Source organism: Fundulus heteroclitus, chromosome 22, assembly GCF_011125445.2.
Source record: "Fundulus heteroclitus isolate FHET01 chromosome 22, MU-UCD_Fhet_4.1, whole genome shotgun sequence".
Classification (NCBI taxonomy): Eukaryota; Metazoa; Chordata; class Actinopteri; order Cyprinodontiformes; family Fundulidae; genus Fundulus; species Fundulus heteroclitus.
The window spans coordinates 32,944,542-32,960,683 of NC_046382.1; the positions used below are offsets into that span (position 1 = coordinate 32,944,542).

Genomic DNA, 16,142 nt, shown 5'->3' on the forward strand with positions numbered 1-16,142 from the left:
GACATTATACGTATCTTTTGTGAACATTTTCACGACTTTAAAAAAAAAAAAAATATGGTGACAATACACATATATTCCAAAACATCTTTTAATGTTTTTAAAGCACATTTGGACGTCAATGCATGGGTTTTTTGGAGATTGTTTTTTCTGTAGCAACCAAATTTACCCTTCTTTTTGTGGACGTCTTTTCACCTTTCAGCGGCATTTAGTCTTTCCAAGCCGTCACATTTTCGACATCATTTAACTACAGACGCCAGTTTGTGCGTGGTTAAATGCAATAAGACATCAAAACAAGACTTTTTGTTTGCCGTTTTTTGATGTTTCCATTCTTCGGCCACGTTTAGACATCAGTGGACTTTTTTTAACCTTAAACACTTAAGCCTAATTCAGACAGCAGGAGGTGAAACCTTCATGAACATACTTTCCCTTCTTTTCGCAACTAACTAATTCCTGTTCATCATCCACTTCACGACAGGCATCTCAAGCCGCCATATCTGTGCACATGGGCAGATAGTTTTCTTGGTGAGACAACAGCAAACATCCTGGCCCTTATTAATTTCCCGGGAAAGGCTTGATGAGAATATGAAAAGTGTTTACACAAAGAGTGTGCTGAGAGGTTTTACTGTCTCCTTCCTGCCTGTTAATGTGACTGATCGTTCACACCGGGTTCTGCCCGCACGAAGGTCAATTACGCACGCAGCTCAAAGCGTCTCTAATTAACGAGGGTTTCTATTGAAAACAAGGCTGTAAAAGCGGCTTGTGGGGAGACATAATACTTGCAGAATATCTGGCCTCTCACCAAATCAGCCAGCTTCGTGACCTCACGAATATAGCTGGGATTTTCGTCTCCTCTCTTTTACGCTCACTCGTTCTTTTTGTTCCCATTAAGTTAGAAGTGGTAACTGAACTGGCACCGAGGAGAGCAGAGGCTGTTAAATGTTGTTTTGGCTGGAAGATGTGAGAGAAAAACCCACCGGCGCGGAAGAAAAGGGCCCCAACAAACGCAGACCTAACTCGGTAGAGCTGGTTTATAGGAGTAACGCGAACCTCGAGAGGCGGTAAGCACACCTGGACAGGTGGGGAAATGCCCTGATTTCTCCAGTCACTTTAATTGTCTGCCAATTACAACCACAGTGATGGGATGTTGCGGTTCGGCATGCTTGGTCACAAAGTCGTGTTGCTGAAATGTTAATGACGCTACTGTATGCCTCTAGGGATAAAATCATTAGAATTAGGCAAACTGCCCAGAAAAGAAGTTTAATTTAGTTTAAGATTCTTAATGAATGTCAAAAGTGCGAGAATATAAATTATTGGAAATTTACACTTGAATCTTAATTATTGTTTTTTGTTGTTTTTTTTTGTTTTTTTTTGGGGGGGGGGGGGGGGGGGTTTATACATACGTTTTCACATTATTACCGTTTGACAGAAAACATGAGCAAATAGGTGGACGGTTGTCATTTAAGGAGTTGGTTGCCTTCACAGCTGTATTTAACCACAAATTGTTGGTGGAATTAAAAAAGGAAAATAATTAAAATTGTTAATCATGTGGCTATAAAATTGTTTTTAAATCAAATTGCTGTTGGTGAAAAAGTCATTCTAAAATACAACAGACCCACTTAATCTAAAACATCTTTCATAATAAAATACCAGAAATAATCAAAAAATAAATATCATCAGGAAAATGGTAAAGGATTTAAAATAATAAATACTACTACTACTTATACTACTACTACTACTAATAATAATATTATTATTATTAATAATAATAATAATAATAATAATAATAATAATAATAATAATAATAATAATAATAATAATAATAATAATAATAATAATAATGTTGAATAAAAGCCTGCTTTGCATGATCGTATTTATTTATTTACAAAAAATAAGATAAATAATAATGATGCATTCCCCAACATGGTGGAAATTACTATTAAAATAAAGTACTAAATCTATGATAATAGTGGCAGCTTCAAATTGTCAAACTTGGTTTTAAATCAATGAAAAAATGAACTACAAACCAAAAAGTTTTTGCCAACAATTTTAAAATGAGTCTAAAAAGTGTAATGTGTTCAAATAAAGTCTAACCTCCACACAGAACAGATTTGATCCAGCTGTTTTACACACTCTCTTAACCAAAATTTTTATTCAGCGACGTTAACACGCTCCATAGAAACGTCAGGTACAGTGATGATGCTTGTGCACCGACACATTATTGGCCCCAGTGGGGAAATTCTCCTTTCACTTAGCCCCCTCCTCCCTTTTTCAAAGAGGTCAGAGGTCAAACCTTTATAGCTGCAGTCTTTGAGCTGGAAGCCTCCAGCTGAAGCATGGAGGCTCAAACATGAGCCTCTCTCCAGTCATGGAGTTTGTCAGACCACTGCTCTAATTTAAAGATAGAGCACACAGTTCTGAGGACAGCTTGTATAACTTTGCAGACAAAATGTACAACATGCGACTACATAAGCTCCGGTTACACTTAATTGTGTAAAAGCACATTGCGTAGGTCTGGAAAGATGGCACAGCACATGACGCCTACTTCTGGGTTAGATGAGGTCATAGGTGGGAACCGTGAAACAATTGCTGCCACTTTTTGTCAGAGAGGAATGCTACCTTGTTGCTTCAGGCTCACACAGAACAAGAAAAAGGTGTGTTACACTTCATTAAAGCTTTACATGGAGCCACTGAAATTACAAATACTTAAGCTGTCATGTCTGAGCTCAATCATTGCTCCCCCTGGATCTTTCCTGGATCTGAATGAAAGGTGTGCTCAGTCAACAGTTGAGATGTTTGTTTTTCACTGAAAGAAGAACATCAAGCTTTTTATCAACCTGGAATGGCACTAACATGTTTCATGCTGAAATTTCACATATGATCTGAAAACCTTAACTCCAGGAAACCTCCACTGATAGGAAGGGTAGAAGGTGTGTGATAAATTAGAATTTGTTAAAATGTATGATTAGAGTGTGATTTTTTTTAATCACAAACATTTTTATCATGAAAAGAAACTGTTCAAATATAAAATAAATTTTCTAAAAGTTACGCACATTTAGGTTGGTTGACTGGCTTTCTATCATGAAATAAATCAAATGACCTCATGTGGTCACAGGTAAAAAATAAATAAATAAAATAATAATGATAATAATAATAATATTAATTTTTGTGCTCACACAATGCTCTTGTGGTCACATAATTTATCTTATGATGATGACACTGATTTCATCCTCTCAGATTTTTTTTTTTTTGCTTTTCCTGAGGATCAGGTGTAACCCATAAAACAGGGCCAAGACTTTAGGGTGTCTTGGGAGCAAGAATGATGATGAAAAGACTGAGGGTGTATGGTGTGGGGTTACTTTCCACCTGGACAGGGAGGGTTGGCCACAGGAGGGAGGGCATTAATGTGCTCCCTGTGTGTGTGTGATAAAACACACACACAAAAACACACCTCACTGTATCACACAGATATGAGTGAACTGCGGGGGCTCTGAGCTTCAGTGAAAAAGCCCGTTCTGAGCTCTGAGACAAGGAGGCATGTATCCAGAAATTATCTAAATCTGAATTATCTATTACACAAATTAAAACATGGGAAAAAAACAATACTTTATTTTAGCATTACTTTTCAAAAAAGTCAAAATTAAAAAATTCGCCCCCAACATTTTTTTAATTTGTCCATTACACGGTTATATATGGAGTTTTGCGCAGATCGCACAAAAAATGTAGGAGGAGTTTAACAAAAAAGGTTTAACCTTTGCAGCCATGTAGCGCGAAAAGTAGCTGGGAAACGAAAGATGTGCCAATTCCCTTTTTGATGCATAATCATCCAATAAACAAAGTGATATTGAGTATTTGAGTGTGGGACCAGTAGTTTGGTGGTTTTAGGCTGAAACGCATTGTCCTTTGTTATAGTGCCCCCTAGTTGTTGAGGGGTCTAAATTTCTGGGTTTGAGTAGCGGAGCACATTCTGTACTTGGATACCTGATTGAATAGGTTTGTTACAAGTCCGCATGGGCCGCACAACGCGTTTTAGTTCCGTAATAATAATAATGAATAAATAATTTAAAAACACATGAAAAACAATAGTGTTCTCTGCTCACAGAGCAGACGAACAGCATAGCTGTTCGTCTGTGCTGCGGGCTTGGAACCCTAATTAGTTAAAGAGCACTGAGAACAAGACCAACACAAGAGAAGGAAGGCCTGATTACCACGCTCCTAGCATCTACCTTAGGAGATCTGCTCCTCTTTAAGCTCCTCCTGATTAGTCCTGATATGCAACAGCTACACCTGCCAGTCACCCTGCAAGAAAGAGGTATAAGAGAGACATGTGCACACTCGAAATTCACAGAGATCTGAGGTCATGACGGTCCCACCCACCAAAAAACTCTCCACCACCACCAGAGGAACAAGGAACCCAGGAATCATTTTCAATATTATAACCTTTCCAGTCCACAGGATACAGGATCCTAAGGCCTCAGCGCCAGGAATCAACAATGTGTTGAACAGTGAAGGAAAGATGCCCATCATGGACCTAGGCAGGTGGAGGGGGTTCGACTGGAGGGTACAAGGAGCTGGCGAGTACAGGTTGGATTAGAGACTTGGAACATGGGATGATTGCGAAGCTGAGTTGGGAGTTTCAGACAGGCAGTGGAAGGGCTGATGACAGATTCTATTTTATAAAAACCTAGGAATCTGGGCGATGGTATTCTTGAACAGGATTTGAAGGGAGAGTCTTTGAATGATAACCATACTTTCTGGCCAGGAGAGTGAATGGGTACAGGATCTGTCTTCTGTCTGCAAGCTGATTATTTTGGACAGAGGATCAATATATCGCAATCTTGGTCTGGTTCCAGATTCTTTGGCAAAACATTGGAATAATGAAAGAAGTGGTGATGACTTACAACCAAAGGAGGTCTGAAAATAAACCAGGAGTGGCAGAAATGTGAGCGTTGTGTGCATACATAATCAAGGTTAGGCGATGACTCCTGGAATTGTGGTTATTGGCACACAAATATATGAGAATTTGTGTTTTGCCGTTTCCATTTCCCATTGGTTTTTGGTATGCAAACTTAAAGAGAGACTTGGCACCTAAAGCTGCACAGAGGTCTTTCTGTATGTGGTACATGGACCGAGGTCCTCTGTCAAAAATGATTTTGGTGGGGATATCTGAAGATGAATAATTATGCGGTAACAGTGGCCGAGGGTAATTTAGAGAGAGCAAACTGATGGCAGGCCTTAGAAAAACGGTTAAAGATAGTCTTTTCATTGAGGATAGAAGATCGGTAAAGACTAAGGGTGAGTAGGAATAGAGAATGGTTGGAGGAGTCTGGATGAGGACAGTGAGAACTTATACTTCTGGCACAGGGGTAACACCCTGAAACATATTCACTGTTGTCTTTACTGAGAAATGTCCACCAGATGTAATGGCAGAGAAGTCAATCGGTGAAGCTGGATCCAGGATGGCAAGAAACACGTGAAACATGAGGCCAATATATTATCTTAGAACAGACAAGTGAGGCTACATCGAGATGGCATGTGGGAGCCCCACTGGGATCTGCCTCAGTTTGAAGAGCAGACTTGGTTCTACAAATCCCAGGAGAGGACTCTCACCATGCATGACTGTGGAAGGATGGGTTCTGGTTCATTGGTTGCATCTTTGGGTGAGGGCTGTTGAGAAGGGACATCAGGTTTAACATTCCTAGAAAAAAGACACCAACATTACTGATGAGAATGTAGGTGTTTTGCAGTTCTATCCAGATGATGATATATTGCTCTGTGCCCTCCAACTAATGTCTCCATTCTTCTAGTGCCAGTTTCATGGCTAAGAGTTCTGGATAGCCAGTATTGTAATTTATTTCTGTAGGTGAGAAATATTTAAAAAAAGAATGCACAAGGATGGAGTTTTCCATCAACAGGAGATCTTTGTGGGAGGACCGTACCCATTCAAGAGTCAGAAGCATCCTCCTCTATACTGAACTGGGAAGGTGAGTCTGCACAAATCAGCATGGTAGCTTGTTATGGCCAGTGGCCTTCATTTGTGTTTTCCCTTTTCTCGTATTTAAATTCAGGTGCAGTTGCTGCTTCCTGCCAGCTGGCTCTGCTATGGGATCTTGCTGCAGACCTTCTCCTGGGTTATTGCCTGTATTTCCTCCCGCATCACTTCCTGTTAAAGTTCTCCTCTCCTCCTGATTGGATAGTCACCCTGATTGCTCCACCAATCCTGAAAAAGACCTCCTTATTTAAACTGGCACTTCTTTGCAGATGGGGCAGCTGTGTTTTGTTGCACTTCTTGTCTTGTATGCATGGTGTGTCTCCCATTCTGTTATGGCCTTTGAGCCAGGTCGTAACAGAGCTGTGGATAATCTTTTTTGAGCTCCAAAAAGCTTCCTCCACTTGGATTATTCTAGGATAAGGGTTTATTTGTGGAGCTGAGTGATGTGAGTGGTGCAGCGTTGTGCAGACTAAAGTCTTGAATGAAGTGTCTATAAAAAGTGGCCAAATCTAAAAAGTGCAGGAGTGGTTTTCAGGTAGGACTGGGCCATTTGTGACCCGTTTTTATCTTTTTTGGGTGCATCTTCACCTGTGCACTCTTAAAAACACAACCAAGGAGGGTTATGAACTTAGAGTCTTTGGAGAACCTTCTCAAGTTAGTCTGGTGTCCTTTTAGATCTTTGGAGGGTGTTAGGATGTCAACTTTTTTCTTAATAGTTATCTGATTAAGGTATCTGTTATCAGTACAGGGTCAATTGGCCTTATCTTTCTTTATGACAGAAAAAGCCCACTCCTACCAGAGAAAAGGATGGGTAAATTATTGCTGCATTTAATGACTCATTGATGTACTTCCCCATGACCCCTTGTTCTGAGCGAGAAAGGTTATACAACTGCCTGGATGGGGAGGAAGTGGGGCACCTGGGAGAACATCTACTGCACAATCATATGAACGATGAGGATGTAACGAGAGAGCCAGATCTTTACGAAAAACAGGTTCCAGATCATAGCATTCAGAAGGCACATTGGTGAGATAAGGAGGCAAAGTTTGACTTATTATAATGAGAAAAAACTGAGGGATTTGCCGAGATCAGAAGAAAGACAATAAGTGCTCCAGGACGCTATGCAAGATCCAGCCTTATTAATGTGAGGATTGTGCTGCTTCAACCAGGGCTAATCCAGAACAAGTATTTGGTAGGAAAAAGAAGATATGTTCAAGATGACTGCCAGAAATTATAAATTGCAGTGAGTAAGTTTCACAAGTTATGGTCTTGAGAGCACTGCTGCCCAAGATGTTGCCTTGAATAGGCAGAGGAAGGTTTCGACCAGTAGGTTATAATGTTCGTCTTGGGTGAGGTTGATAAGATTCTGCTCTGAACCCCAATAATTGAGGAAGAAACTGGGAAGAGATCTTGGTTCATGCAAAGGAGTTTAAAATGAAATTGGGGATAGTCATGTTGATTTATCCTGCCCAATAGTGTCCCCTTAATTACTGGTGAGTTGTGGATTTTGGGCAGATAGGACATGAAGCAATGTAATGGCCAGGACTTACACAATAAGGCATTTAAACCTGGACTCACACAGACAGAAAAGGCAATTATGGAGATTTATTGACAAATCAGTAAAAGTTCTTTAGCAGAAGATGTGAAAGCTGTGAATGGCTATGAGCTTGGATGTTGATTTTAGGATTAGTGGCGGAGGGCAGAGGAAAGAAGGAAGTCAGGAGGAGCCCGACAGCACAAAGGAAGAGATGGGGTGAGAAAGGGTCAAAGCTAGCTGAAGCTTTATAAAGAGAGCTTTATAAACAAAGCCTTGCAGGATGATTATCTGAGGTAGGATGAGGACTTGATGCAGATTGGCTGGAGTACAGGTGCATGATGGGACGGATGGGGGATGCAGGTGATTCTTCCAATTTGAATTTACGTCTAAACTCCATTTTCCTGAAATGAGTCAAAGTTGTTTGTTCTTGGGGCTAAGCAAGTACGGAAATTACATAACAAGTTTTGTAGATTATGGTGGACAATCACAGCAGGTTTTAGGATAGTTAAACTGGAGCTGTTAAACCCTGTTTCTTTCTGCTTCTCTGATTATCTGTGGATAGAAAGCTTAATGAGATCTTAAAGGGTATGTGATTTGTCCCAGTGAGCCAGTTTGTCTTTGAGTCTTCCACTAAGAGAATTTTGAAATGCTCCTTTAAATGCCACTGAATTACAGTTCAATCTGTCGCTAGGGTGTAAAGCTTAATTGCCAAATCGGCAAAATATCTGTTTTCTGGTTAAGGTTCCAAATCCTTTTAAGCTGTCTCCTCATGTCTAAATTTATGAGGGAAAGTCAGTTTAAAGAGCTCCAAGTATTCATCATGTGGATAGTTAGATATTGTGTGTAAAATTCATACTTTCCATGAATGAAAACCAACAAACATGGAGACAGTAGTGCAATAAGAGGCTGAGGCTGACTTACGGAAAGGTTGGTGGATGATGAACTGTAGGGTGAATGACAGGTAGTGATTGCTGCTGGTCAGCAAAGGTGTGCCACCAGACTCGATGGAGGGTCTCAAAGAAACAAGGTTGGATCTGAAGGAGAGGAACAAGGTAATTAGTCAAAGAAACACTTGGAATGAAAGGAGTACCTAGGACGGTCACCCGAGGTACCACTCAGGTGAGCTGATGCTCTGATGTCTTCTAGCCGCCTTAAGTTCTTCTCCTTATGGGCGAGATGGAAAGCACCTGCGGCTGGCACCCTGCTGGAGAAAGGTAAGAACAGTACCACAAGTACAAAACAGTATAAAAGGAATACAAATTTAAACCAATAGGATTGTGTCCGTTTTATAAAAATTTACGTAAATGAAATGTCAAAAAATTATTTATACCCTTCAGAATTATAAGAAATCAATCCCTCAAACAAGTTTTTTTTTTGCATCTTTCCCCTGTTTTGTTTTTAAAATTGAAGTTTGGAATTCTTAAAACCTTCAGTCCCCAAATCTTTTCTTAGTGTATTGCCACAGATTGCTAGATCAATTAAAAACATGGGCAGCAATTCTTTCTTTTAATTACACCACGAACCCCCCTGGCATGTCCAAAATGTCCAACAGTGAGCTTGTTAGCGGTTGAATGAATATAAGTTAACAAAAAGCTTGTTGGAAACCTTTATATTGTTTTATACTGTCACCAATTCTTTAATAGATTCGAGTAAGATATACAGTTTTGATTTTATTGTGTTTTCTGCCTTATCACAGGTCACAGCTGGACCCATAAAGCATCTGTTTTCAAGAACATCCATCCGTTGTATATACCTGCTTGTCCATGCAGGGTTGCAGGAGGGCTGGTGCTCATCTCCAGCTGTCATTGGGGGCGAGAGGCAGGGTACACCGTGTATGTTTAATCTCTCCTTGTAACAAGTATAGATACAAGCACCACATTCAAACATTCTGTCATAGAAGAACTCTTCTGTGACTATTTAGCTGACTTTATCAAAATATTCAAAGGGCTGATGGTTTCAGATGGGGGTTCAATTCAGGTATAAACCTGAATTTATACCTGAATATAGCTTCTCATATACCATAAAAGGATGCTAAAAGAAACATGCACAAATAAAAGCAAATCAGCTGAGAAAGAAAATGCCTTTCAATGCACAGTATGTGAGTTTCTGCAGTTGTCTGTGGCTCACCTGGGCTTTTCTCTCTACTGTAAACTTCTTACTGGGAGACAGAAACGGGTTCTTCTGATCACATTAGATTCACCCCGATGGCTTTTCCAGCTATTGTCACTTGACACCATTCCATTAAAGCTTTCCAGCTAGAGGATTAACGACAGGATGCTATATACTTTAGCTGAGTGCCAGAGGGCAGGTTAAATCATGCACCGCGTTTTCATAAGTTGTTGTATTTTATTTTAGCCTGTCCAGATTTATACCAGCATCAAGTTTTAAAGTTGCTCTATTCATCACTTTGGTCTCCAAATAAATAAAATGTATTACTGATATAATGTTGGTCAGATAATGGATTTCTCCAGATGAATTGGATCTGATTGTTTTGTAAAAGTGCAGTTTGTTGTGACTCGGCGCTCAGTAAAAGAATTGAACTGATGTGTATTGAAGCAAATTATAATCTTTCAACATCAAACAGAACAATTTTCAGGAGGTGATCCAAAACGGAGTCCTTAAAATCTACCCAGACACTAACCTGACTCCGCCAGATGGATTTGCTCCGCATATCCATCTGGAAACCTTCCGTTGAAGTAAATTTGGGAAGGGGCGAAAATACTGGTTAGCTGATTGGCCTATGTTGGTGATAGACGGGCCAAATAAACAAATCAGATCAACGAAGCATATGACGTACTAACAGCGACGACGAAAACACAACCACAAGCTCTTGCTGAAACCAGTCGGGAGAAGAGCAAAAACATCTTTTCCTCTGAGAAAAGCCTCCAGAGCAGTGTTTTGCTCTTCTTTCAGTGAAGAGATACTCTGTAATTCCGATAAAACTTGCTCGATAACCACGCTAACGCTAGTTTCATCGGCTGAAGCCGCCATGTTGTTTAGACTGAACTGTCGCGCTTCTCGTTGCGTCACACCTCAACCCGCCTCAAAGCCAACGCTGATTGGGCGTTCGTTTGGTGAACTGCTCCAAATTTTCTTTAATGGAAAGTAGCCAGACTGATCTGCGATTGAAACCTTGAAAGCTCGCGAGATCAGGATGGTCTCACGAGGCTACCCAGACACACCAGTCCGCCTAAACAAACAGGCTGGCTAAGAAGTGGATTATTCAGAGAAGCAGCCAGTAATAAATATGGAGGAGCTGCCAAAATCCTCACCTAAGGTGGAAGAATGCTTTAGCAGGACAACTTTTAGTCTTGCATTCAACAAAACTGACCTTGATGGAGGAGGGAAGAGTAAGAGCAAAGTCATGAAAAAAAAAACAAAGGCATAAAATGTCCCAATTAAAATTTGTAACAAGCCAGAAATACAAAATGAGACCCAGATAGAATGTTATGGTCTACATGTAAAATAAAATGTGGTGGAAAACTAGCTCTCCATTTCGCCCTGAAAACATCACACCCAAGGTGAAATGTAGTGATGGCAGCATCACGCTGTAGGAATATTTTCCTTTTGCAAGCACAGGGAAGATGGATGCAGCAAAAATACAGAACAATCCTGGAAGGAATCATATTAGAAGGTCCAAAAGACTTGACACTGTGACTCTGTCTCTATCAGGATCACTTTCCCTATATTGTCAGTGAGATATGACATTTACCAGTTCCGTTTTATTAGACCATATGTGAATGTGTGCATATTATGATTCCTTCTATCAGCTTCTTTAGATCTGCTGTGTTAAAATTGATAACCATTCTATTTCTAAGAACAGCATGAAGACACTGACAAAAGCAAACAAAATAAGATGAATTTTAGGATTGTTGTGCCATTACACACTGTTCAAGTTATTTAATGTTTATTCAATAACCCTTGGTCTGTAAGGTATTGTCTGGTGAATATCAGCCCAAACAGCTGATATCAGGACAATAGTTGAAAGTGTGATTCAGGGCACTGCCATTCTCTTCACAGCAAACTCTGCACACATATAGAATAATGGAGTGATAACTTCTCTTCAAGTTCAAGAATTTATTGACAGCAACAGTTGAACACCCAGAGAACATCACTATAGAATGCTGTTTATCTGAATTGACACTATATCTCAATCAACAAATCCTTTCTAATAGGCTAGTGAAGCTTAACTAAAACTACTAAGCAAAATTAAGATTAAAAATAAGATAAGAAACCATATACAAAACAGGGACAAATAAAATGGACTAAAACCATCACCAAAATTATTCAGTGAATCCTGGTTCACTGCAGATCCAAGTTAGAGAACCAAAGTTCTGTTCGGCTCGGAACAGGTGGACCCAGAATTCAAGGCAGACAAAAGGTGTTTAAACAGTTTATTGAACTCAGAAATGGATCGGGTGGCGTCAGCGTCTACGGCGGAAACTTCTGCAGGAGGAGACAGCAGGTTAGTGACCTCGTTTAGCTTGGGGTGCTTGAGCACAATCATGTCGGTCACTAACCTGGTCCCAGGTTCAGTTCTGGTCCAGAAGTTGAGGTAGATGCCAGCTGGCGGGTCACCCGCCCGGCGCTGCGGTTTCCGCTCAGTGAGTTCCAGGCAGAGGGGCAACGGAGGTCGGAGGACAGGCAGGAGGTCAGAACTGTGAAGACAGAGGTGAGCAGGATGATCAGGAGGACAAACCAGAAGCCGATGTCGGGGACGAGATCCGAGGCCAGAGCCAGGTGGTCAGATGAGGTGCCAGAGGGAGATCCAGGACGAGGTCGGGACACAGTTCCAGGTTTGGTACATGATCAGCAGACAGGCTAAACAAGGGCAGGCAGGCTCGGTAGTCAGGAAATGGATCAGGTCAGTACACAACGGGCAGAGATCAGGCGGGTAGTCAGGTCAGGTAGAAGTCAAAAGACAGGTCAGGCAATCAGAATCAGATGGGAACAGGCAGGCTCAGAAATCGAGAGGTAGACAGGTCAGGATCAGGTAATCAGAACAAATAACGCTGGAATAAGTCTCACTAATGGCTCGAAATAATCTGGCACTGAAGTCTGGTCTAGAAGTTGGTTATATACTAGTGGAAGCAGGTGGAACTGATCTGAGGCGATGAGGAATGGGCGGAGCTAAACAGGTGTGTGACATGAGAAATCAGACCAGGCAACAGTGCTGAGATCATGGCAAGTTCATCTTAAATAATGTGGAATGAGATGAAATTGGCTTAACTAATTTAGAACATTTGGTATGTTTCAACCCATTCACAATGCAAATCCCGAGTTAAACAAAACACTAATTGAGAAAGTAACATTTTAAAGAATGATTTGCTCAGTAAAAATCAGTAACCTATAGGACACTTGATTTTATTAATGTGATTATTCCCCTGGGAGCAAGGGGGCGCTGTAGCCATCAGTCGATTGATGGGTTAATCCTGAGGTTATACAAAACACAAATCGACATTAATGTTCCATATTAGTGGGGTAATAACGCTCATACCATTATCGAACGATGGTAGAGTGAAACGAAAACAAGCATTATGTTTAAAACAAACCGTAGTTGTGCATTGACTCGGTAGTAGCACTAATGTTATCAGGGAAGCTAATAGTGCTATGCTAGCGGACATTCGGCGCTAATTTGAAAAGACTTTTAAGCCATATTTTGTGTTAATGAGTGGACCAGACAACACAAACAAACCATACTCAAACCACATCCGCAAAGTTTGATTTCCAGAATGCTAGTGGAAGCTATCATGATAGCTCAGTCAAGCTTAGAAAACACAGTGAAAACACATTAACTAAACCATTCTAAATGTTCCTTGTTTATTCCTCTGCCAAACCTCTCCCGTTATCCCTGGTTGTGGTGACGGGCGTCCGGTTGCAATGAATTACTCCAAGGTAGGTAAAGCTGGTTATCTCAGCATCGAACAGGCGACTAGCTCAAAAGGGGAAAACAGCCGTTGTTTGGTAAGCCAGGCTATACACGGCTCCAGGGAAGGGGTGCGCTCGGCCTGTGAAGAGGGTCGCAGCATGGGCTCTATGCACGGCTTGTCCAGTGTCTGGGACCTCCGCAGAGCCTTTCCTGGCGTGGCTGTGTTTGTTCTCTGGAGGCTGCGGCATACTCAGCTTTCCTGCAACAGCTGAGAAAAATCACAAGGCTGGTTTGGGAATAGAGGGATTCTTTGCGCCAGCATCTGATTACGCAGAAGATAGGCTGCAGACTTAGCTTCGATCCAACCTGCATATGTGGCGGTTCTCCGAACTCCAGTTGGATCCTCCACTCCCCAGAGGTAGATGAGAGGGTTCTCCCCAATGCTGCTAGAAAGAGTGTGATAAACCTGGGCAGCAAGTCTTTATAGCGTGAGCACCCCTACCGTGAGAGGCAGTCCCCTGGGGGCCTGTAAAAGTCTCACATTTCAGTAGCTTTAAACATTAGTCTGATTTTATTCCTCATGGCTTGATCATTTGTTGATTTAAGTGATTAATTGTTATGCAACTCATTCTTAATGCGGTCTGGACCTGTCAATTCCAGGTAAGTAGCATGAAATTCTAAAGAATAAGCAATAAATCAGACTTAAGTGCACATCTGCAAGCCAGGATGTCAACCAGAGTTTGTGTGCAGGGCAAGTTTGTTTGTTTCATGCTAAACACATCAACTGGTCCAACCTGCCATACCATCTCAGTGGCATACAACGTGTGCACGCTCTGTGCAGTGATGGAAATGGGCAAAAAAAGAAGCAGGTTTTGACATAAAAAAAAATTGAGAGCAGTTTATCGTAGTGCTTCTGCCCTGCTTTCTTGCAATCCTCCATGTTCTGTTGTGCTTTGGTCTGGCTCTGCTTCACCCTGCTGTACTTCGATAACCAGTGGGAGCAGCGTCACCTGTGCTGGTCCTGACTACCAGCATTGTACTCACCTGGGTTCCTTCCTACTTATACCTGCCGCTCTCAACTAGTAGCTGCCCGATTCTTGAAAGCCATTGTGTGAGTCGATCATCCAGCGTTCCTTGATTGCCATGCCAGTTGTGACCTTGCCTTGTTTTGTTTTTTTCTTTGTTTTGTTTTTTTGATTCCTCCATTTTGCCTTGCCCATGTCGGACTCTCCAGACCCTCCTGATTCACCTCCTGACCAAGCCTTTTGCCTTGCCTTTTTGCTCCCTCTGCGCTGCTTGATTCATCAGACCAAGCAGCTAGTCGAAGCCCCTGGATCCAGGGATCAGTTCCAGTGCAACATTCCAGATTCTGAGAAGTGACTTTTGTTCACTACACCATCACTTCCACTGAGTTGTTCCCGGCCACTAACCTTTCTCTTTCCCCCACAGTGGTTCCTTTCACTGTTTCCAGACAGTGACTTAAATAATAATTTTTAATAGCTCTCCTGTCGTCAGGCTGAATTATCGGGTCGTCTCTCTCTCGGCATTACAGATTATTAAAAAGTTAAAAGTAAATGCTGCATTCTGACCAGGAAGAGAAAACTAGGTTGAGTAGAAACCATGTATTCACATACACCACATAAAAAAGCCATTCAACCTTTTTTTCTCACTGATTGACATTAAATCAGACTAAACTTCTTTGTTTAAGGTGAGTTGTGTTTACCATATGCTTCTAACTGCTAAATGCCTATATGAGTGAGAGATTTTTGGGGCACTGTTTTTTCCAAAGTCAAATGTGTACACACACCAGGATTAACATGTCTTTAAAATATCCTAGATGGCACAGATGACATCATTTACTTGTTAGCCTTTGGCAGGTTTTGACAGATCCATGTACCTTAAGGCAATAATTCTGCCTTCAATGAGATCTTGGAAAGATAAAAAAAAAAAAAAAAAAACTTCCAATATATCAGAAAGTGAATTATGGATCTGAACAGGTTTTATTTGACATGGGCTGAAAGGGCACTCCAGAAAGAAGATGCCATTATTCCAAAACCAAGAAAAAAAGCCAGATTGCCACAAGCAGATGGAGTTAGTGAGAAATTCCTTGATTTTGCACACATGTCCTGTGGTTTGATGGAACTAAAATCAACGTTTTTGACCACATAATGACCAGGAAACGAGGGTATGCAGCATCATGTTGTGGGTTGATTTGTTGCAGGAAGGGCTGGTGCACTTTGCAAACTAGATGGCTTTATGGGGAAAGAAACATTTTGTGGAAATACTGAAGCAGCATCTCAAGACGTCAGAAATAAGCTAAGGTTTGGGCAAAAATGGCTCTTCAAAACAAACAATGACCCTTATCATACTGGAAAGCTAGATACAAAGTGGCTTAGAGACAACGAGTCAGCATTTTGGAGTGGCCATCACAAAGCCCTGGTGTCAACCCAAAATAAAAAAAAAATTAAGCAGAGCTCAAGATGTGTGTTTTGTTCAGGAGGCTTACAAACCTGACTCAGTTATACCAGCAGTTTTCTGGACAAAAAGTCAAGCAAACTGCTGACACACTGTATGCTTGTGGGTGGAGAAGCATAACTTTTGATGCAACCCATACAGTTTTAAGGCAATCCTACCAAGTTTTTATTTTTACTGTTAAATCTTTATTTGTACAGGTAGTCACATTGAGACACAAGTTTCCAGTTGATGAGCGAGACCTGTTAGCATATACAGTATTTAAAAACTCATATAG

At 41.1% G+C, this 16,142-nt stretch overlaps 1 long non-coding RNA gene across 1 annotated transcript; it reads left to right on the forward strand.

Moving 5' to 3' along the window:
* Positions 1-8,432: 8,432 nt before the first annotated feature.
* On the forward strand, positions 8,433-10,068 carry LOC118557247. The gene is made up of 2 exons (XR_004927745.1): positions 8,433-8,738; positions 9,221-10,068. It is a non-coding gene; the product is annotated as an uncharacterized LOC118557247 (long non-coding RNA).
* Positions 10,069-16,142: the final 6,074 nt, after the last annotated feature.